General features: G+C 39.4%; 1 protein-coding gene across 4 annotated transcripts in view; it reads right to left on the bottom strand.

Annotated features, from left to right (window-relative positions):
- MAML2 (mastermind like transcriptional coactivator 2) overlaps window positions 1-24,770 on the bottom strand; it is a 368,014-nt gene that overhangs the window by 255,145 nt on the left and 88,099 nt on the right. The gene's annotated exons all lie outside the window — the stretch shown is intronic.

Here is a 24,770-nt window from a genome sequence, read left to right on the forward strand (position 1 = left end):
AGCTGCAGAGTAATCCTCCGAGTAAGCACTTTGCCAGGCCAATAAGCATCCAAGGAAGCACTGTCCACTATCCAAGCTCATCGTACAGAAGGACCCTACCTACCCAGCCCTGTGGGCAGGAATATCCTTAGGTTAAAAAATGTGTCACCAATCTTCTTGTTCTAATCCTTAAACATGTGATTCACTTGACTAGTCGCTTTTGCCTTGATTCCATGCTCACCAAGAGTTCTGATGCCTCTAACTAAACTTACAGAGCTCACCTCAAGATACCTGAAACATTAGCCTGAGGACGTGGGTATCTAGTTATGCTAAACAGGTATATTTTATATTGAAATCTAATAACTTAGAATCTATCAGATGAATCCGAGGAAGATGAGTTTGCCTCTGGCTGAGGTAGCAACATGTGGTATCCTGCCATTCACATCACTGTGCTTGTGAGTCTGAGGGGCAAATTTAGATCCCCGCAAGATGATTCCTCCCTATGGGTACTTGTGGTCTTCCCTGAGCATCACATCTTTGGCTCCTCCATGAGCCACGTGCCTCTTCTTCAAACGGCTGCACAGATTATGTGTGTAACACTATGCTTTAAACCACTAGAGAGTGATCCAAGATAACATATAATTAAGTGAGAAATTGTTTGGCATAAACTAAAAGTGCTACAGAAATTCCGAGAGAATAAGGATCATTGTGGTGGGCAGTTATCCAAGGAGAGCTTCCTAAAGACCTATGGTGTTAAGAGGGAACTTGATGTCTGGGTAGGATGTGAGTGGGTGGAAAGAAAAGGAGGGCATTTCTAAGAGGAGGATGTGGGTCCACAGATATGGAGGCCAGCATGCTGGACCGCATTGCTGAAGTATTAGAACCACAAATTGGGCCAACATACTCTTTCACTTCCTTCAAAATAAAACCTGGAAATTGATGAGAAAAGTCAGAAATCAGCCTTCTTATTTAAGCCCTGATCTGTGAGCATGAGTAAAACAAAATAAAATCAAATGAATCCCCAATATCCTATCATGTGTCTAGTTTGAGAAGAAGGATATTAACATTCTAATTATTTGCTCTTAAGACCAATTTTTAAAAGCTGTCATTAATGCAATGAGAACATTTATACAAACGTTTAAAGCAAACGAAGAAAAAACTATCTGTTGCCAACAGAAAAGCAAGTTTGAGTGCTAGAGTACAATAAATTATTTATTATACTGATACTGGATTTATTCTAGAGACTAAAATGACCACAGGAAAGGAGGCTTTACTAAATAATACCTAGTAAAAGAAACTTAAATAATTTTTATTTCATGTACTCTAAAAAACAATCTTCACAGATAGATAAAAGTATTATCTTTAAAAATACAACATTTGTATTAGGAAAAAAATTAGATATTCATGTGCTTTCCCTACTCTTAAATTCTTTTTTTTTTTTTTTTTTTTAAGATACAGGGTCTTACTCTGTTACCCAGGCTGGAGTACAGTGGTGCAGTCATAGCTTACTGCAGGCTCAACCTCCTAGACTCAATTGATCCTCCCGCCTCAGCCACCTTAGTAGCCAGGACAATAGCTGTACACCACCACATCCAGCTAATTTTTTAATTTTTTGTAGAGACAGGGGTCTTGCTATGCTGACCAGGCTGGTCTCAAACTCCTAGTTTCAAGCTATCTTCCTGCCTCCGCCTCCCAAAGTGCTGGGATTACAGGCATGAGCTACCATGCCTGACCCCCATTCTTTATATACCTTGGCATATGGGAGATGAAGGAAATAGAAAACAAAATGATTTTCTCCTAGGCCAGTTGTGACACACCACCTCTTTCACCTGCCATGTCGTTGGTATTCAGTGTTAGAAAGAGGAGTGAAGTGAATGAAGAAGAACAAGAGGGAAGAGATGAAACAGAAGAAGCAGGAAGAAGTAGTCTGCATCTGCTCAGAAGTAGTGGTGGCCAGGAGGGTCTCCAAAATTAGAAACCCAGCCCTCTCTCCATTCCTTGCCTCAGTCAGCACTGTCTCCATCCTATATCTTTCCATCCTGTATTTAAGTCTTGCTTCTGGATTGAGACTGGCAAAAACAATATACTTCCTAAAGGATCACTTTTCAAACATTTACGCATATGGAATAGCAGAACCCTAAGTGTGCCCAAGTGAGGGTACGCTGATCTAACTCCAATATGCCTTGAGACATTGAACACACCAAGCAGTTAAAAATGGGATAATAAAGCCAGGCGTGGTGGCTCACGCCTGTAATCCCAGCACTTTGGTAGGCTGAGGCGGGTGGGTCATCTGAGGTCGGGAGTTCGAGACCAGCCTGACCAACATAAGAGAAACCCTGTCTCTACTAAAAATATAAAATTAGCCAGGCATGGTGGCACATGCCTGTAATTCCAGCTACTTGGGAGGCAGAGGCAGAAGAATTGCTTGAACCTGGGAGGTGGAGGTTGCAGTGAGCCAAGATCATACCATTGCACTCCAGCCTGGGCAACAAGAGTGAAACTCCAGCTCAATAAATAAATAAATAAATAAATAAATTAATTAATTAATTAATTTTAAAAATGGGATAACAGATTTTAATTCCAGGACAGTCAGTCACCAATGTAGGTATTCCATCTGACTCACACCCAGAGATGTCTCTCCCTCTCTTTCTGTCTCCCTGTCTCTTTTTCTATCTATGTCTTCCTGTCCTTCTCACACACACACAAACACACATCTACATGCACATACTTGCAAAATTAAAAAACACCTTCAAGCTTTCTTTATGGTCCAAGAGGAATTTTGCTGTACAAATATGGTGGCCTTTCAGAAAATCTTAACTTCATTTATATTTTTTAACTGCTGTTAAGCCACAACTCTGGAATTGAAAAAATGTAGACCTCTCAATTTTTAAAAGTTGTTTCTGAAAAAAACATACATACTTAAATTTTTTAAGAGATAAGTGAACAATATCTAACACTGATAATAGAACACCCCTGTTGCGAATGCATTCAACTTCTGAAAGGAGTATAGAAACATAAATCTTCCACATTTAAGTGGAACAATGGTGACATAAAGACAATCCTGAAAAATGACTCTTCAATACTTTGAAATTCTCATAAACAACCTTTTCTCAAGAAAGCTATAAAAAGGGTCACTTTTGCCTGAGTCAGAGCAATTTCAGCTAATTAATAGCACCCTCTGGAACTACGAAAAATTGACATTCTCCATGACAGACCAAGTTTGGGATGTGGCTCATAAAGAAGCTCCCAACGAAACTTCCATGCTTATTTTCTCCTTTAGATCCAGAGCAAACATCAGCAAACTATGACTCAAGGGCCAAATCTGGCCTGCAGGTTACTTTTGTAAATAAAGTTTTATTGGAACATAGACACATTCTTTTGTTTACATATTGTCTATGGCTGCTTTTGGGCTCCAAGGACAAAGTTGAGTAGCTGAGTAGCTGCCAGTAGTCATATGGCCCCCAAAGCCTAAAATATTTACTCTCTGCCTTTTATAGAACAAATTTGCTGACCCCTGATCTAGAGGAATGACTTCCCTCTTCTATTACTCTTTTGAACTGAAAGTCAGGAGACCTTGATTTTAGACTCACTTCATTCTGCCAGTAAATTCTATGTGACTCCAGGCCAGTAATTACTTTCCTTAGGTTTGGCTTCTTATTTGTAAAGCAGGGCTGGTCTTGGTGGTCATCTATTCCTTATTAATTCTCTAAATTTCTGTGTTCTAAGGGGATTGAGACCTCTCAATTTTTAAAAGGAGTTTATTTTTAAAAGGAATCCAAATCAATTAAAAAAGGCATCCTTCTTCAGAACCCTGGTTTACACTGAAACACTTCACATCATTTCGAGCATGCGGTACTGAGTATAACCCCTTGCTGCTATATCACAGTCATAACAGAAAGCTGCGGGTTAGAGCTGAAGAGAGAATTATAAACAGCAGTAAAATCTGTTTTAGACAAGGCAGCACATCTGCCCACTGCACCCCCTTCCCAAGAGACGCATTGCATTGCTTGTGCCAGAGATGAACGCTCTTTTCTGTCACGTTTTGGTAAGTGAGTGCTCTACCTCCTCTGCAGCTCTGGGACCCTGAGGGAAATGACGGGAGTCATCCCACTGAAGGAGCACTTTGAATTCATGACAAACGCAAAACTTTCTTTTCTCAATAGGAATGGGGTTGCTCACTGTCAAAAACTTGTGTGCCACCGGCATATTCAGCATTACACAATTTCTTTCTAGACGTATGACATAAAGCTGCCAAATTAAAGAAATGATAGTATAGCAAGAATTGACTCCTCTCTTCCAAAATCTTCACAACAGCAAAGAATCTTTTGCAGTTGCTACTTGACAGAATAAAAGATTTCAGATATTATGTTATCTTAAAAGCAAAATCACCTACGGAGCTTTAAATAGAGATCAGAAAATGCACGAGGCCTCAGTGCTAACAACTATTATTTTAAAATGTGAAAGCTTGTTATCTTTCAAATAAATATTTTTTTCCCACATTCTTTCTGCCTGGAAAATAAAGGTATTTTGAGGTATCTTTGAGTCTCTGAGCCAGAAACGATTGGTTCTTAGTCTCCATAGTAGGAGACTTTGAATAGAAATATGCATATATGGAATTTAGAAAGCACCATGAATGCGTACTCACTTTAAAATGTTAGATTTTAAAACAGAAAGGAGAGTCTATCAAATGAAGTCGCTCGAGAGTTTTTACAAAACCCAAAGAGAATATATATTAACATATAACATTGTTATATATCATCAATCTGTAGGGTTGATAACATTGATATCTGAATGTTATCAACCCTACAGATAACATTCAGAGCTTGGTTACTGTCTTCTCAGTGAATATCTATGGTGTACTGAGCTGTCTGCCATTACCACATATTATATAGTTTGGCTGGCACCTTTCTTTCCAATAAATGCTTTTCTTTGCAAGAAAAAGATGCCAGTGAGTGCCATCTATCATTTCTGCTAGATCATCTTCCCAAATCCCAAAGAACAGCACTGTCTGCTTTTCTCTCTCTGACAGAGAAACCTCTGAACTGGATGCTAATATTTTGCAGACCAAGCATGAGCCAAAACGGATTAAAAAATCCAAGCTGGCATATCTGCATCAGTCTAAGCAGTTTCAAAGGAAGAACTGCAATGTTAAGCTGCTTATCGTAGCTATGGTTCTCCCTTGTCCAGTCCCCTCCCCAAGTTCTGTATTTTATAGTAATTTACCTTCTCTTCTTGGCCAGTCAATATTCTTCTCATCCTCTCAGATCCTGCTTAAGTCCCATCTCTGTGATCACACTTCTCTCTTGCCCTCACAATGCTTTGAACATAGAAGGGGCTTATAAAAATTGTTGGTTTGTTTTGAAAGTCTTCCTGGATGACCTCAGCCCATGTTGATCTCTACCTTCCTTAACTCCTTTGAGACGTACTGCCTATCGCACAATTAACACCTTATTATCCTTGGCACTAATAGCCTGTGCCACACAATACATTTCATTTCTTCTTCATAATTGTTTCACATGAGTTGATTTTCTACCTCCAATTAAATTGTCACTTCCCGATAAGTGAAGCTGTGTTTCCATAGTATCTAAACAAACCGTTAGGCACATGGTGGACATCCAAAAAATATTTATTTTTCAATCTATAGCAGCTTTCACATTGCTTGAAAGGTTTGATAGTTGTATCATAGGCAACTGCAAAGCAAACTTTTTTTTAAAATCAGAAATAACAATAAAGTAGTTCAATTGAAATCCCCAGTGTGACATTTTAAATAAATAGACATGAATATCAGGGCCAAATAAAAGGGATAAATAAATAAAATGGTTATTATTTGCAAGGTAGGATATCTAAATATGTAAAAAGAAGAGCCAAATAAGGAAGAATATATACATCTAGAAAATTCACTTTCAGAAAGAATAGAAAATTTAACTAACGGATCAAGTATAGTCCAAAATGATTACAAACTAACAATTCATTCTTTTATTCATTAATATAATATATAATTGTCATGTATTGAATCTGGCTGTGGATACAATAGATTTGGAAAACTACATAATCTTTTTATGCATGCCTACTTTCTTCAAGGCTCACAGATTTCCAGAGTTTACACCTTGCTCATTGTTTAGAATGTGATGCAATGAAAGGAATCTGCTAAGCTAATGTTTATTTTAACAAACACTTTGTTTGAATGCATCCTGACAACTCAAACATCTGTTTTAACTAGAAACATCAACTGAGCTGACTTACTACATTGATAAAATTTGAAAAATTGCTCAATATTCTGCTTTATTCTGCCTGTATGGACAAAGTCTAATGCTTTCCATGCCACCAAATTAGTACTTAAGTGGTTAAAGTAACCAAAGGAGCTTTTGCATACTCTATGCCAGCTGGTGTTGTAAAGAGAATTAGACCTGAAATACACAGCTCTCAGGACAAGCAATTAGTACAGAGCTTTAGTTGTTTAGCTGGGGGTTTCATTAATATGGAAGAGACAATAAAACTGCTATTTACACTATTACAGAGTTTGATTTAAGCATTTCATGCTAGGACACCTCACATATGAAATCAGTGAAGGGCTTGTATAAAGGAGGAGAGCAATATTAAGCACATCAGACACAAAACAAAACTGAGCCACGGTATATTTGTGTTATGTTTCAAGTCAAATAACACATTCTTTACTTGCAAGTGAGACAAGATTTATTTTTTCTTAAGTGGCTAACCTCTGGAAATAATTTGTGAGACCAGAGAAAAAGAACCCAAGTTTGAATGAAGTTTCTGCTGTGAGTCCAAACTTTGCTGTCTCTACTGTAGCATTTCCATGATTGCTATGGTTTTCACTTTGCAAACTCCCTCACAATGACATTTGGGTTTAGCTCCTGAATCGATAACTTATTTCCAAAGTTTGGTCTCATTGTAGCTATTATTGCTACAGACAAAACTTCCTTTATTGATATATGTAGAAGTGGGTTTGCTAAGGTTTAATGAGCCAGAAATCACTAGAAGAGCTATGTAGAGACGTGAACTTATTCAAGTGTCTGGTATGAACAGAGTTTGTCAGATAAATAATGTGTTTACAAAATGGGATAGAACATTATTGAGTCACTGATGAAATATAGTTGATGGAAGCTTCTCGGAGAAACAGAACTAAGCAAGAGAGAATTTAAAAAGGGATTTGTTGAAGGATCATTGTCCAAAGGAGTAAATAGCCACTTTGGGTTTCAGAAGTCTGTGGAGAAAATAGAAAATGAACAGGTATTCTGGTCAAAGTCCAAGTAATAAGCAAGCTGTGACACCAGGATTGAACCTAAGATTAGGCACAAGCTTGCCAGCTAGGGAAAAGACAGGTTGAAACAACTACAACTGCAACCGAAGATGTGAATCACACTAACATTTTAAAGTCAGAATTGGTCCATTAAATACTCACTTTCCCACACTTTGACATGATGATACAATAGATCCCAATCCTTCTGGCTGCTATAAAGTAAATGTGGTGCTGTTCTCTAAATGGCTGTTATATAGTGTTAGGTTTGAATGACTTAATACTTAGGAGGAGACAGAAAAGGCTCTAGGCTCCAGCCCACAGAGGTGGATTTTCTTTCCTTCCTTGAGTGATGGCAGTAGAAGAGATGGAAGTGAATAGCTGTCGACCCCTATTGGAGGCTGTCCCTGTCAATGCCATCACTTCTCTCAGGAAGCTTAGAAGAGATTGATAGAAAGCCTATGGCTATTTTCGTCAATTTCAGAATAAGGGCACATTCTTAGGACAAAATCAAGAATGTTCAGAGTTTGAGTTGTCCTAAAAACTGAGGCTGGAATGTGATTATGCTTTTTTCATGATTCAGAGTTTATACATTATTAAGTGTGAATTGATGTATCTTGAGTTTCTCTTATGTTTTTGCATTCAAAGTACAGGGAAATCAAGAAAAAAAAAAGGAGAAAGAAGCCTTGGTTTCAAATTTTGGGGCTACCATTTACTAACTGTCCACTTGGAGTTTCCATTTGGAGTCTATTGTATCATTACGACATAGAATAATGGTACCCATGTCATACAGCAGCAGTGGCAGTCATGTCCCAGAGTAGAATGTTGGTCAATAATGTAGGTATATTAGTAAGTTCTCAAACATTTGTTAGTGTTCTTCACCCCCGACCCCTTTCTCCCAGTCACTATGACACAGTTGTGGTGACCTGTCCATGTCTTTTTAACATTTCTGAGCTGGACTTTTCCCATTGGCAAAGTAGGGAAACAACTGATTCTGAATGGGGTGGCTGTAGAGATCATTGAGATTAAGGGAATTTTTCTTACAGGCTTCATAGGCATCATCATCAGTTATAGTCTATGAGAATATATTAACTAATAACTTTTTTCTTTGTTGCTATTACAGCACTTCGATTTAGAATCTACATTCAAAGACAAAAGCTAAACAAATGCTGAGGGGCTGTGCCTTAGAATGCTAAATCACCATTAAAGTAAACCATTTCAAAAACTCAATTAGCTCTTCAATTTTATACTGTGATTATTCTTTCTCCAGGTTTTTCCTCACATACAAAAAAGAGAAAATTTGGTTTGTTTTTTCCATATTAAGAAAGCTGATGAACTGTCTGTGTCAGTGTTATATATTTAGTAGGCTTATTATTATTTTTGCAATGCATTGGCACAGCTCAATTTTAAATGCAATTACCACATTATAATCTTGGCAAGACCCACTGTTCCAAATAATTCTCTGATGTACAAATTAGTCTTCCTACTAAATGAAAACTGCCAACAGAAAGGTACTATTACAGTATATAAAAATGAAAAGTCTTGGCTGGGCATGGTGGCTCAAGCCTGTAATCCCAGCACTTTGGGAGGCCGAGGCAGGTGGATCACAAGGTCAGGAGATGGAGACCACAGTGAAACCCCATCTCTACTAAAAATACAAAAAATGAGACGGGCGCGGTGGCGGGTGCCTGTAGTCCCAGATACTCATGAGGCTGAGGCAGGAGAATGGCATGAACCCGGGAGGCGGAGCTTGCAGCGAGCCGAGATTGTGCCACTGCACTCCAGCCTGGGCGACAGAGCGAGACTCTGTCTCAAAAAAAAATAAAAATAAAAAAAAATAAAAAAAGAAAAGTCCCATTGAAGTACAGAATAACTATAAATTTCATTTCAGAAGCATATACTATATACACACAAACTTTTAAAAAAGTTATGTTTAAGATGTCTAATTCTCCTGAAATAGCACTCCAATATATAATAACTCCCTGTAGGGTATGTAGGCAGCCTGGATCAAATAGTATCTCCCTATGCTGTGAACTAGAAACACTACTAGACTAATAGGTTGAACTATTTCTTCCGCCATTTTTCCAGAATATGAAGATAAACAGCAATTGAAGTGTGGTCAGAAGATTCTGCAATTATTTTTTGATCACCAACACCATCAGCTGTTGTGAGGTAAAGTTTTTATTATAGTATATATTTACAAATGTCTCTAACAACTTCCAGTATTTTCACTAGTTCTGCCATACAGTAGTACCATACATTGTCTTTTCAGTATCAAAGATTTATTGCTTTAGCAGAGAAACCAACTCTGAAATGAGGACTTTGAAACTGGCTTTTATTTCCTACTAGGTGGTCCTTCTGGGAAGATAAATGCACAGCTTCTCTTTCCAACATCTACTAGAAAATCCTTTTGAAACAATGTGGGAGGCTGATGACTATGCCCCTATTGCAGTGGTCCTCCACAGGGGGTGATTTGGCCCCCCAGGAGAGATTTGGCAATGTCTGGAGATACTTTTGACTGTTGTAACTGGAGGGAGGGGTCTACTGGCAACTAGTGGGTAGAGGCCAGAGATGCTGGTAAACATCTTACAATGCACAGGACAGCCCCACACAAAAAGGACTTAGTCTAAAATGAAAATAGTTCCACGGTTAAGAAACCTTGCCCTATTGGCTTCTCTGTCAACATAACAGGTACTGCCTGTGACCATTTGTTGCCAGAGTGTCTGTCCCTGGGACAGTGATGACTGTGGAAGTCAACAGAGGAGGAGAATTTAAATCCTCCACTTCCTGCTGGGATCTCATAAAGTGATGTAAACCAATGGGGCCTTGGTTTGTTTTAGGTTAGACTTGTGGGAGTTTTTGAAATTCTAGTTTTGCTCTGTCCAATCATTTTAGAAAATAAGTATCGTTCTGGTTTGAATTAGTTTGTTTGGTCTATTTTTGAACATATTTTGCTTCAGTTACAACATTAATATTTGGGTTTTATTCAGTTCAGGGTTCAGCAAATTAGCAAAATTACGGCTTTGGGTTATGGTCACTTGTCTTATTTCTTTGCATGAGAGCCCATGCAGGTGTGATTAGAGCAGAAAGCTAAGGTTCATCACAACCATGGCCATTAGCGCTTTCTATGGTCCAAGGAAGTTAATTCACTTTTTTACTTTGTTTCTCAAGGGGACTCAACAATGCAAGCAACCAAACCAAGTGGACACCCCTCTTTCTGTTGCTTGGTTTAAAATTAAAACCCTTGATGAAGAAAGTGATTTATTTCATATTATATTTATGAAAAGGTACAACAATCTCAATGTTGAGTATTCCTGAAACTGTTTACTTGATTATACAATGAAGAAACAAGACAGGAAAAAAAACTTCATAAAAATCACCAGGGATTTTTTTTCAATGCCCATGTACCCTTATTTTGCAATGGCTCTGGTTGTGAAATCATCAGACTGAAAAATACTGGAGGAGTGGTGAGGGTGGATTTTAGTGACAAGATTTCCTTAAGGCTGTAAACAAACCAAATTCACTAAGAGAAACAGAGATGGCAGATTTCATCATAAAAGGGGGAAAACATTTTGCAGTTGAATTATAGGTGCAGCACAAAACAGTTGTTTCATTTTTAAAAACTTTAGTTTCTGTGGGCTGAAACAGAGCATTTCAATTGGCTCAGTTCATGAAAGCCATCTGCACCTGCTCACGAAACAGCTTAAAGAGAGAAAAAAAAGTGTGCAGCAAGGATTTTAACTTACACAGACAATAAGGGATAGACTCTGGCACTCAAGCACTGAAAAAGGAGGAGCAGGATAAAGGGGAAAGTATCATAATTTTATGAAGTACCAATAAATAACCCCAAATCAGCTTACAGTATCACTTAGGTCTACCTGTGAAAGCTATACTTGCCTGTTCTGGTTGCATGTTTAAAAGTTAAGCAATTAAACTTCAATTATATGGGTTTTTCTTTTATGTAGCCTAGGGTTGAATGCATTACTGGCAGGAAACTTTAGCTCATGAATTCAATCAAAAATCCTTTCATTTGTCAGAACTGCTTCCTGCTGTCTCCTTTAAACATCTGCTTCTCCAGTTCAGGGACACACACACACACACACACACACACACACACACACACACACGCTCTTTGTTAAAATAATAAGCAATCTACCAACTTCCCTTGCAAAAGTTACATTCTCTCTTACACACACACACTTGTTCCCAGTAGAGTTTATTTAATGTGTCTTTAATAGCTTCCTTGTTCTTCTCTCTTCCTTTCCGCTTTTAAATTCTGGAAAACCTCAAGCTGACAAAAGAAGACATTTTAAAAATGCGAGGATAAGGCCCGGCCGGCCTCCAGACCAATGAGAAGGAAGCAGAGCAAGGAGGCGGGGGAGGCGGGGTTGGCTGTCGGGAATTGCCTGCACTCCTTAAGCGGCAGGCACTTCCTGCTAGAGGAGTCCAGCTCTGCACAAACAGAAATCGGGTGGAAAGCTAACAGGAGGCGTTGGTCAAGTTCAAAACAGTCTGCGCGTGTCCAGGCTCGCGCGGAGCCGGACCCCAGCCGCGCGGCTCAGACCTCGCTAGAGCCATCACCTGAGAAATCCACAGCCTTTTCTCATCAGGCTTAGACTGTTTATCCCACACCTCCAAGAAGGAAGACCCACATGTTAAAACTATGAGAAAAGCTGGAAGTGCCTTCCGAACAGTCATCCTTCTTTTCCTTTTTTTTTTTTTTTTTGAGACAGAGTCTCACTCTGTCACCCAGGCCGGAGTGCAGTGGCGCGATCTCGCCTCACTGCAAGCTCCGCCTCCCGGGTTCACGCCATTCTCCTGCCTCAGCCTCCCGAGTAGCTGGGACTACAGGCGTCCACCGCCGCACCCGGCTTTTTGTATTTTTAGTAGGGACGGGGTTTCACTGTGTTAGCCAGGATGGTCTCGAGCTCCTAACCTTGTGATCCGCCTGCCTCGGCCTCCCAAAGTGCTGGGATTACAGGTGTAAGCCACCGCACCGGGCCCAGTCATTCTTCTTTAACCACGACACAGGTACGCAGGTCCCCTGGCCTTCCTCTGCACTCATGGACTTTCCTTTGTGAAACTGATTCAGAGGCGAACCTCAAGTGGTTTATTCCTTCGCCTAAAAATCGTGCTGCTTTTTACTCTAGTGAAGTCTGGAGAATAAATTAATAAAAACTTGGGGCTGTGCGGCCTAATGGTCTCAAACCCTGTTCCAGATGTTTTGAAATATTATTATCCCTTTTGAGAGCCTCAGTGTCTCCTTGGAGGGAAAGACATCTGCCTTAAAGGAACTTATCAAGAAACTACAAACATTTAACTGCACAAAACAATAGTACCTTAATAAGACAAGGCGCATAATACAACTGACTGCCCTATTATGACGTGTAAGAACGTTTTCATATGTAAGCTATGCTTGCAATCTGTAAGTAGATAAGGAATCCTGTGGTTGTCACACTTTTCATATTAATATGGATAGAAGAGTTTAAACTCTAATGATTAGAAAATTACTGGTATTCTGAAGTGTATTACAATCAATGCATTCATGATATCTACATGTTGTAATTATTCATCCTTAAAAATGGTTTATATGGTTATAGCCATATATCTATCGATTATTGTTTTATTGTTAGTAATAATAGCTAACATTTCTGAGCACTATGTGCCAATTATAACACAAAGTTCTTTACATGCATTATTTCATTTCACCCCTATGACTCTATAGAACTGTGATTACATTGAAGAAACAGAGGTTTGTATCATTAGTTTGCTATAGGCCAGGGAAGTGAGTTAACAAAGCTGTGACTTGAACCCAACACCTGGACTCTCAGAGCAATCACACACTATTCAACCATCCACCCATTCATCCATCTATCCATCCATCTGTCCATCCATCCATCCATCCAATCACCCACACAGCCATCCATCCAACATGAAATGTGTATTATTTGGAAAGACACAGTTATAACATGTTGACGAAAGACACAGTCATAAGACATGCACAAAATACTTTAAAAAAAGGATCTATTTTATCCACCTGAAACAAAAGGAACATGCTGTCTCTTAAAATGTCAGATGTTAGATGTGAGATTATACATCCATACTGAACTGTAGAAACAATGAATAAATACAAGCAAAACCAAAAAAGCCAATGCAACTGATATCAACAAGAAATTCAATACTCCTTTGACATTCAAAATATTCAGGGTATCTCTCAAAAGACGGTTTTTCCTTGAATTTTCCAAATAATTTGCAAAAATTAATTCAGGGAGCCTTCAGGAATAGCAAGTTTCCAAAACAAAACATGCATAGCATGCACACTTTTACCATTTTATTTGAGTGGAAAGTTTATTGGCAATATTAAATTTCACCCTAGATAGGATATGAGAATATTTTGATAAATCACAATTCATAGTATATTAATGCCATGTGAGAATTTTGTTTCCCAAGTAAGAGCTCACATGGAACTTGGTCATTAAACCTTAAAGAAACCTTTCTTACATATCTATAGGCCTCAAATTGAAAATATCTATAAGTGAATTTGTAGATTTCTTTTTAGTTTAATTCCTGAGTATATAGGGCAAAAGCTTACATCCTTTATATAAACTTCTGCTTTGGGCTAAAACTGATATATCTTCACGTTGAGGTTTCATCTGAAATGCACCAAGTTGGCTGACTTACTTCAATATGAGTTTGTATGGCTATAAAATTGTGCCCTAACTCAAGCTATTTGTATGTTCACCTGAATCACACCCATGCTTAATTTTTTTTTTTTTTTTTTTTTTTTTTGAGACAGAGTCTCACTCTGTTGCCCAGACTGAAGTGCAGTGGTGCGATCTTGGCTTACTGCAACCTCTGTCTCCAGGGTTCAAGCGATTCTCCTGCCTCAGCCTCCTGAGTAGCTGGGATTACAGGTGTGTGCCACCACACCTGGCTAATTTTTATATTTTTTTTTGGTAGAGATGGGGTTTCACCATGTTGGTCAACCTGATTTCGAACTCCTGACCTCGTGATCTGCCTGCCTCGGCCTCCCAAAGTGCTGGGATTACAGGTGTGAGCCACTGCGCCCAGCCGCTTAATTCTTTATATTTCACATTCAACAAAAATGTGGAGGCTTATCATGTGCCACGTACTATGCTAGGCACTGGGGACACAAAACAACATGAAACATGGTCCCTATGCTGGAAAGAGTTACAGACTTTTGAAAGAGACCAACAGGTAAATACATCCTAAGAACTGGATAAGTGGCAAAATTGAAGCGTAGGGACTCATAAGAAAGGTGTAGGGACTCATAACGAAGAGTGATTAACTCAGGGAAAGTCATTCCCTCTACAGAGCATCTCATTCATCCCTTCAACTGGTATTTTTTGGATTCTGAAGTATAAGGAGGTGTTTATAAGTAGAAAAGGCAAAAGAACATCATATGCAAATGCATGAAGTTCTGAAAGGGATTTCATGTTCAGGGACATGGTTGAACTATGTACAAAATGCTATGGAAGCACAAGGCATCAGTCAAGCACAGTGATTGCTTCTGCCTGGGGTGTGAAGGAGGGCATCAGAGAAGAGATGGCATGTGGTCTACCTCCTGAACATAGCCATAAACTCTCTTTGTAAACTGATCATTCTTAAAGCCATTTTAGGTACAGTACAGATTAAGTGCTCAATCTCTTTAGTATAAAACCAGTGAAAAAATTCCTGCATTGTTTCAGTGAAAGTATGAATGGAGTCAAATGTGTCTGAATTATTTGGTGAAAAACAATGAACTGTTCCCACATGTACAGTAGAGACAGTTCAGGCTGCACTTACTGCAGTATCATACCCAGAATTGTAGTTACCCATGTTGACTGGTCAATGTAATATATACAGTTTGAGGTCGGCTCTGAGGACACCGTTGTGGACACGCACAGCATTTGTCAATTATGAATGGAGAACCACCTCCCTCAGACCAGCAGTTCTCACAGTCTCCTCACCCTGTCTCTATTGTTAATGCCAAGTGAAACAAGGACATAATTCATACCCCAGTTGCCTTTCTTTTCATGTGTGGCATGATCAAAAGAATAATTATACAGAGAGGAATTCTGCAAAGACAAAAATTGTGTGTGATCCTCCTTACATAAGGACCTTAGTGTGTTGCTGGAAACTCTCTGATTCATTCTGTTGACTGGCAGCTTCAGGTTACAAGCAGAGAACAGACAGCCTTCATTAACATCTTTCCAGCCTCAAATATGGAGTCAGTGCTCAACACACAGATTTAGTCTTGACAAGTACATATCAGATTCAGACCATGCAAAAAATAAATAAATAAATAAATAAATAAGCCTTCAGAAATAGTTTGATCACCTCTAAGGAAAGAGAAAGAGGGCACAGACAGCTCAATTAAGTGGCCCTAGAGAAAGAGTTTGGAGAATTTGCTAAGAATTCTGAGATAGGAGTTCAGTAGCCGAAAAAATGTCACTATGCTTTCAAGTTCCCATACACTCTTGCTTAACATCTCATATCCCCACCCCAACCCACAAGCGTAAAGCCTAGATCAGAAAGAAAAAGGTCAAGCTTCCTATGGGAAAAATTTAGCATTTTTTACTAGAGTGATAGATTAGCATCTGCTTTCCAATCAATTTTACCCTGTTTAAATACAACTTTGCCCATTTTGCAGATGCCCACTGCCACTGCCCCTGCCCCTGCTAGGCAGAAGATGGTGAAGAAAAACACAGCCAGCATGGTTAGTCTCATTGGAAATTCTGAACCACTAACCTCAAATGGGCCATTGGTGCTACACCCATTCTAGCACATTCTTCTCGTTCCATTAACTCTTTCATTCTCCTGCATGACTATTTCACAGCTTTTCCTCTCTCTTCTAAACCTCTAGCACCTTCGTCCCAAATCTTACTCCCAGTTGCTGGATGAACTTTGATTCCTATTTCACTGAGAAAATAGAAGCAATCAGCCCACCAACAACCTTCCACCAACACATCTGACCACTTAACTGATATTTATACCCACTTTCACCAATATGGTAGTCACTTCTATTGAATACTTGAAAACTGGCTAGTTCAAATTGAAATGTGCTGTTAGTGTAAAATGTACTGGATTTTGAAAATTAAATTTTCCTATTAGTGGTTTTATATTCACTACATATTTTAATAGTAATTTGTACATATTAGGTTAAATAAAATCATTAAAATTAATTTCACTTCTTTTACTTTTTTTTTTTTTTTTTTTGAGACAGAGTCTTGCTCTGTTGCCCAGGCAACAGAGTGCAGTGACGATCTTGGCTCACTGCAACCTCCGCCTCCTACGTTCAAGTGATTCTCTTGCCTCAGCCTCCCGAGTAGCTGGGACTACAGGCACCCACCACCATGCCTGGCTAATTTTGTATTTTTAGTAGAGGCAGGGTTTCATCATGTTGACCAGACTAGTCTCCAACTCCTGACCTCAAGTGATCCATCCACCTTGGCCTCCCAAAGTGCTGAGATTACAGGTGTGAGCCACCACGTCCGGCCTGTTTTACTTTTTAATGTGGCTACTAGAAAATTTAAATTGTCTATGTGGCTCACATTACATTTAATTGGACAGGGCTACTTTATTCTCTGCTATTACTATGCTCTTATTGGAGATTAAACCACCCTCTCCCTATGCATTAGAACCCCCTCTTCTTTCCCACCCAGGGACTTCATCCCAGCAATTCTCCCTGCTTTCTCCTTTTTCATTGATTTCCCCCTCTAATTGGATCATTCTCATCTGCATACAAACATGCCACTGTATTTTCTATTTTGAAAATACAAAACAGTTCTTGACTACATGTCATAGTTCAGTTCCCACCTCATTTCTTTATACTAGAACTCCTTAAAAATGTCTGTACTCACTGTCTCCAATTCTTCTCATTTCATTTCTTACGAATCTACTCCAATCCCCACCACTCCTACAAAATGGCTCCAACTAGCAGAAGCTAGCATGTGCTGCAACTAGCAGAAGTTGACTGTTAAATATTCAAGAACTTTGCGAGCTGATTGTTAAACTGTTTGTAGCTGGAAATTGACTATGATGGGAATATTTCCACAGGGAAATTTTGTAAACACTACAAATCAGGATTTTGCTGTTGTCACTGCTTTTCAGAGAGCCAATTTACCAGGACACCACTGATTGAAAGTCACCAATGACTTTTACCTGACTCAGTGATCAATTACAGTCTTCAGCTTAACTAATTTATTGGCAGTATTTGACAATAAACTCTTCATCTGACAAACTCTTCCTCCTTCTTAAGTTCTTTCTTCACTAGCCTTTTGGGGCACCATTTTCTCTTATGTTCTCTCCCTCAGTTCTCTTCTGTCTCCTTTCTGCTTCCACTTCGTCTTTCTGACCTCTAAATATTGGAGAGTGTTAGCACTCTGTCCAAACACCTCTTCCTTTCTTTAGCTCCAGGTGTTTACATTTAGCCTTCTAGCCTTAAATACACAAATGTACACTTTTAAGCCAGCCCTTGCCCATGAATGCCAGCTCACTTATTTCCCTACTTGGCCTCTCTGCTTGGACGTCTAATAGGCATATCAAACTAACATGTCCAAAATGAAACTTCTAATTCTCTCGTCTCTTCTTTCCCCAGTCACCAAACATGACACTCCAACAGCTCAATATCCCCCCAGCTCAATAAATGGCAGTTCTAGCTGCACAAATCACACATTTTGAGTGATCCTTGGTTCTGTTCTTTCTTTGACACCCTACATCCAATGCATTGGCACTACTCTTGGCTCTGTCTTTAAAATATATCTAAAATCCACACTTTTCCCCACTTTTACTGCTACTAGCTTGCTAGTAGCTAGTAACTAGCTCCAAGCAAACATCACTTCCAACTTGTGCAACTATACAATAAACTTGGAACTTATCTCCATACAAGACCCAGTGTAAGCTTATAAAAATAAGTTAGATCTTCTTACACTGCTGCCTGTCTTACTTAGAATAAAAGCAGATCTTCTTATTGGTCTACACAGTCCTACAAGGTGTTCCTGTTACCTCTCAGAACTCATCTCCCACCACTCCCACCTAGTTTACTCTGGTCCTGCTAGAGCCTCCTTGCAATTTGACAAAGATGCTTCAGCTCAGAGGCTTTGCACTTGCTATTCCCTCTACCTGAGAACTCATTATCCAGATGGTTTCATGGCTCACTCCCTTACTTCCTGCAGGCCCACTCTGCATGAAATTAATTCCCTCCATGGTACTTATCGCCCTTTGGCACACTATAGTGTTACCTGTTTATATGTTGACATCCATCTAGGCTTGGCAGACAAATTATCTGCTTTTCTTTATTTTTTTTTAATTTAAAAAAATGTTTAAAATTTCATTTTTTTAATTCTTAAAACTGTATTTTTTAAATTGACAAAAAATTGTACATGTTCATGAGTTACACAGTGATGTTTCAATACATCTAATGATAGTGCTCTGATCAAGGTAATTAATACATCCACCATTTCAAACATTTATCATTTATTTGTGTTGGGAACATACACTATCCATCTTCTAGCTAGTTGAAACAATATATTATTGTTTGCTATAGTCATCCTACCGTGCTAAAGAACACTAGAATTTATTCCTCCTATCGAGCTGTAATTTTGGATCATTTAATAAATATCTCCTTATCCCTTTATATCTAGCAGTTAGAAGAGTAGTGCTTGACCCATAGTGAAAGCTCAGTAAATGTTGAATGAATGAATATATTGATGTCACACCATCAGCTTTGGAGCATGAAGGAAGCTACTATCACCTTCTCTTCTGTGTAAAGGATTAAGTGATAGACACATTTTAAAATGACAAGTGTTCAATTTCTCTGCCAGGCTGTCCTTGCATACAGACTAAATAGGGAGACGTTTTGGACTGGCAAAACAATTAAATATGTCTTGATTCAGGATTAATAGTAACTTATTTGGTGATAACGACATTACAAACTCTTTTCTTAATATTTGTAAGAGGGGATTTCTCCATCTTGAAAGTTTCTTAATATCATACTTGGAGGACCTGCAGGAAGAACTACAATTGAAACTGAAAGTATCCCCTAGGACATTGGCTTTGGTTGATTTGTGGAGTGATGGTGAGAGGTGAGGGAGAAGAGGGAGCAATAAAACAAATGCCAAAGTTTTTAGCAATTTTATATCACTAGCAATAAAGCAGTCTTTACAATTACACACACCTAACACCTAATGATTGTTTCCACTCCGCCATCCCTCATTCTCTTCTGCCATTGATGTTGCAAAAAAAATGAGGCTGAAGTCACCCAGTGAAAATCATGTCCCACAAAATGTTGTCTCTCTTTTACTAAAGATGGTAGAGTACAGGCGGGAGGCCTCCCATCCCCAGGATTTTCATGGAGGTAGATGTGTTTCAGATATCTGTAGCTAGAATTCAGAGCACGTAATATGAATCACACATGATTGGTAATCTACAGTACCATTTTTTTTCTCTAAGGTATTGGCATAATTAGATAGATAGGCCTGAGTTTTAATTATCTCTTATAACATTTTTTATGGGAATGTGTTCTGTGAGATTCAAATTCTCGCTTTATAACTGAATTTTGGAAGACATACATTATATGTGTAAATTGGAAACTCTGGAAACTGCCTGTATCGTTATTAGTAGTAAGTAGTATTATTAAATTAGAGTTCTAGCTAAGCCCAAAAGGCAGGTATGTTTTAACCTTCTATGGTAGTAGGAACAATAAGCAGTGATTCTCCCTTTTAATTTTCCAAACATTTTAGGAGGTGTTAGAGGTTCCATCCTAGTGGAGTTGGAGAAGCATCAATAGAAAAAGAGGCCCACAAATACAAACCTTTTTTTTTGTTGTTGTTGTTGTTTTTGAGACAGAGTCTCGCTCTGTCACCCAGGCTGGAGTGCAGTGGTGCGATCTCAGCTCACTGCAACCTCCACCTCGCAGGTTCACGCCATTCTCCTGCCTCAGCCTCCTGGGTAGCTGGGACTGCAGGTGCCCACCACCACGCCCAGCTAATTTTTTTGTGTTTTTAGTAGAGACAGGGTTTCACCGTGTTAGCCAGGATGGTCTCGATCTCCTGACCTTGTGATCCGCCCGCCTCAGCCTCCCAAAGTGCTGGGATTACAGGCGTGAGCCACCACGTCCGGCCAATACAAGCCCTTTAAAAACCAGATGGAGTAGCAAAGACACTCCTGGTTGTATGGTCTGGCTAATTTCCATTTTGTTCTAAATACTTTTTCCCATAAAATTACATTTGTTATGCTGTTGAGAAATATGTGCTTCTCTCTCTCTCTACACACACACACATACACACCACACGCACACACAGACATATGCAATAGAAAATGAAGTCAACCAACATTACTGAGTTCTGAAAATGTACTACATGTTTTGCTGAGTTCTCTATATAAATAATATAACAGTGAATACCTTCTATATATGTGTCAAGTATTTCACATGCATTGTATCTAATCCTCACAATAATGAAAGCAAACCATTATGTGATGCTTTGTGCAAGGCGTTCTCAGTGCTTTACCTTGACTAACTCTTTTTTTTTTTTCAACCTGGAGTCTCGCTCTGTTGCAAGGCTGGAGTGCAGTGGAGTGATCTCCACTCACTGCAATTTCTGCCTCCCGGGTTCAAACAGTTCTCCCGCCTCAGCCTCCCAAGTAGCTGGGACTACAGGCGCAAGTCACCATGCCTGGCTAATTTTTGTATGTTTAGTAGAGACAGGGTTTCCCCATGTTGGCCAGGATGGTCTCAACATGACAGGCTTATGAGGCAGGAGGCAGACACTAACATCACTGCTATCTTCAGATGAGGCACCTGAGGCAAGAGAAGTAAGATGAAACTTGTCCAAGGTCATATCAGGTGTAAACAGCTCACCTAGGTTTTAAGCATAAGCAGTCTTGCTTCAGTCACGTTCTTACTCAGCCATATCTTGCTGCCTTTTACACAACAACCTATGAGGAAAGCATTTTAATTGTCTCCATTTTCCTGATGATGAACTGTATGAAGTCCCTTGCCCGGTTAAAGGGCATAATGGGATCCCATCTCAGGGTGCTGACATGAAAGTGTGGGTTCTCACAAAACAGCCTCCCACTGTCATATCTTGTCTCTTTGAACAAATACTTGGTTTCACAAAGTCAAGTGGCATGCCTTAAAATTCTTTTGCATAATCCCCCCTTGCACAGAAATACCCAAGGCTCTGCATATAGTAGATACTCAACAGAGGAAAGAGATTCACACAGATTGATTTTGCATCATATGTAATTAAGAGCTAAAAAAAACCCTTCAACACCACAGCTTCCCTTTATTCTGAGAAAACTCCAAGGAAAACTGACTTTGATTTCCTAAATCATCTTTTGATTTACTCTAGTAGAAGAAAATCAATGCTAAAATAACTATTGAAAGCCATCTGAGATGTGCTGCTCTAACATGACGATGCCAAGGAATACAGACATTACCAAGGAATATAGACATTAAATTGATCTTGGAATCCAAGCTCCCCTTCCTTATCCAACACAAGACAAATCACAAAATCCACATGGAGGAGAAATCTTCCTATCTAGACTGCGGGACTTGTCATTTACTCAAAACAGAAATTTCCAATGCCATCTTGTTTACGAAGCAGCTAAGGTTGTTACTTCTGTACTCAAGTGAGCGCTGCCTCTTTGTAATATTGATTGCTGGGATTTTTGCTGGTAGTACACTGACAGAGATCGACCACTAAAATCTTCTGAGGCACATTTATCTTTCTCTGTATTGAGAGAGAAACCCCATTTTCCTCAAGAAAAGGCGAAGCTGTTCCAGCACGTTTTAAATGATTCATATTATCTGACAATGGAAAGGTAAATTCTCTCCCAGGATTTAGGGTATAATTCTCAGCCATCTGAGAATTCTGTTTATCTCACCTTGTCTCCTTGCTCAGAGAATCACAAATAGATGGAAACATCTAATGCCAAGGCATCTAATAGCTCCAGCATAGGATACTGTGACTGCTCCAGATAGATTTTCTCCGTGAAAACCAAAGTTTATGGTTAATCACCCTGTCCCCTTCTCATTATGGCACTATCAGACATATTTAAGGAAGTGATAAGAAGTCTTTGCAAAGGTATATAAGAATAAATATGATACACTGAAGGTATCACTTACACTTTTTTTAAAGATAAGAATTTGTGAGACTTCTGGGTGATTTTTGACAGGTCCTATTAGGGTTATTTTAAAACACACAGAGGAAAGTGATTTGATGTTAAGCAGTGGCAAATCTACACAAAAACAAAAACAGTCATCGCAGACTTTCACTCAATATAAAGTTCTACCAAACCTATGCAAATAATAATCGTATTTTCTAGAAAGAGTTCTAAAGTAAGTCACACATACAAACCTCAGTAGCAGCACAAAACATCCTTTGTTGCCGGACGTGAGAAAAACACACTCGCTTCTAAAAAAAGCCATAGGAAGGAAGTGGAAGAACCTCAGGGGCGAGTGGGAGTGCGAAAGGAATGTTGCAGCTCTTTTTTTTTTTTTTTTTTTAAACATGTAAGCTTGCTGTGGCTCTTAATAGTAGGGCTAGTAGTTCAAGAAAGTGAAGTTAAATCTTTGGGATCTTTTTTACCTATTCTTATAAGGGTACTATCAGCCAAATAGGTTTGAAAATCATGACAGAAGTACACTGATATTCCGGCTTTACATTGCCCCACACTAAAAAAACAAAACAAAACAAAAAAAAAAAACCTTTTAAAAAGCAAAATCAAAAGAACTAAAACACCTGCATAAGATTCAAATTTCACACATCTCAAAACAACCAAGACTGCCAAAATAAAAATTAAAAGTCATTCCAGAGCAAAGATGCATAAGCAAAGCAATGTGCTGAAATTTTTGCAATGTAACAAAATGGAATATATTTGTCAGAGGCAGAGGATAAATTGAGGGCTCCTTTTTTTTTTTTTTTGAGACAGGGTCTCACTGTGTCACCTAAGCTGGAGTGCATGGTACAATCACAGCTGACTACAGCCTCTCCCAGGCTCAGGTGATTCTCCCACCTCAGCATCCCAAGTAGCTGGGACTACAGGCGAGTGCCACCGCACCCAGCTAAAATTTTTTTGGTATTTTTTTTAGAGACAGGTTTCCCCAAGTTGCCCATGCTGGTCCGGAACTCCTGGGCTCAAGCGATCCGCCCACGGCCCGCCATGGCCTCCCAAAGTGCTGGGATTACAGGCGCAAGTTACCACACCCAGCCTGAGGGCTCTTTTGAAAACACAAATATGATCATGTCACTTCCCTGCATAAAATCCTTTAATACCTTCTCACTGTGCTAAGGATAAAGACAAAATTATCAATATGGCTTACAAAGCTCTTCATGAACTGTTCGTTGCGTAACTGTCAAGCATCATGTTAAGAGCTCATATTGATTGAATGCTGATTACTGACTGAGCATAGAAACTATTTCAGTGAATCCTGTTACAACCTTTTCAGGTGTTATCTCCATTTTACAGAAGAGGAACTGGGAAGTTGAGTTACTTGCCTAAGATTATAAACTAGAAAGTGGTTATGTCAAACACTGTTGAGGAAATTCCCAATCCCCTCTCACTTGCTGTCTCCATTGTTAGGGCTGCAAGATCTATGTTCTCACTTTCACATTTTCCCTGGTTATTTGGGTTGTGTTCTGGCCTATGACACACAGGTAGAATTCCAACAGAAGATTTCTGAGAAGCTTTGAACTTTTCTGATAAACTAACCTGACATTGCACATCTTCTCCCTTCTTCCTCAATGCGCCATTGTGCCTGCAGCTGCAGCCACCATTTCCACATGAGGGAATGACAAAGCCACAGGCCACGACTGTAGAGCAGAAGACAGAAAGAACCTGGATCTGTGATGACCTCATCAAGCCCTGCACCAACCCTGGACTGCTTATTGCTTATTGTCATACTTTTTGTTTTGTGGAGATAATTTCCCCTTTTTCTTTTTTTTTTTTGAGATGGAATTTCACTCTTGTTGCCCAGGCTTAAGTGCAATGGCGCGATCTCAGCTTACTGCAACCTCTGCCTCCCAGGTTCTAGCAATTCTCCTACCTCAGCTTCCCGAGTAGCTGGGATTACAAGTGCTTGCCACCACGCTGGGCTAATTTTTGTATTTTTAGTAGATACAGGGTTTCACCACTTTGGCCAGGCTGGTCTCGAACTCCTGATCTCAGGTGATCCACCCGCCTCGGCCTCCCAAAGTAGTGGGATTACAGGTATGAGCCACCGCGCCCAGCCAATTTCCCCTTTTTATATGAACCTCAGTAAGGTAGGCTTTCTGTTCTTTGGATGCCACAAAAAAAAAAAAAAAAATTCTTAATTGATACAGCTATGACGTTAGGATTCCAACTGGAAACTGATTTCACAGCCCTTGAGCTGAATTCCATTCCTCCCTGTTTCACTCTTACTTTTGCGCTCTTTGCTATGGCCACACTGATCTTGAAGTTCCTCAAAATGACCACATTTCTTCGTGCCCCACAGCCTTTGCTTTTCCCTCTGCCTGAGGAATCTTCTACTTATCCTTCAGATCTCAGCTTA

This window comes from Chlorocebus sabaeus, chromosome 1 (genome assembly GCF_047675955.1).
Source record: "Chlorocebus sabaeus isolate Y175 chromosome 1, mChlSab1.0.hap1, whole genome shotgun sequence".
NCBI classification, from domain to species: domain Eukaryota; kingdom Metazoa; phylum Chordata; class Mammalia; order Primates; family Cercopithecidae; genus Chlorocebus; species Chlorocebus sabaeus.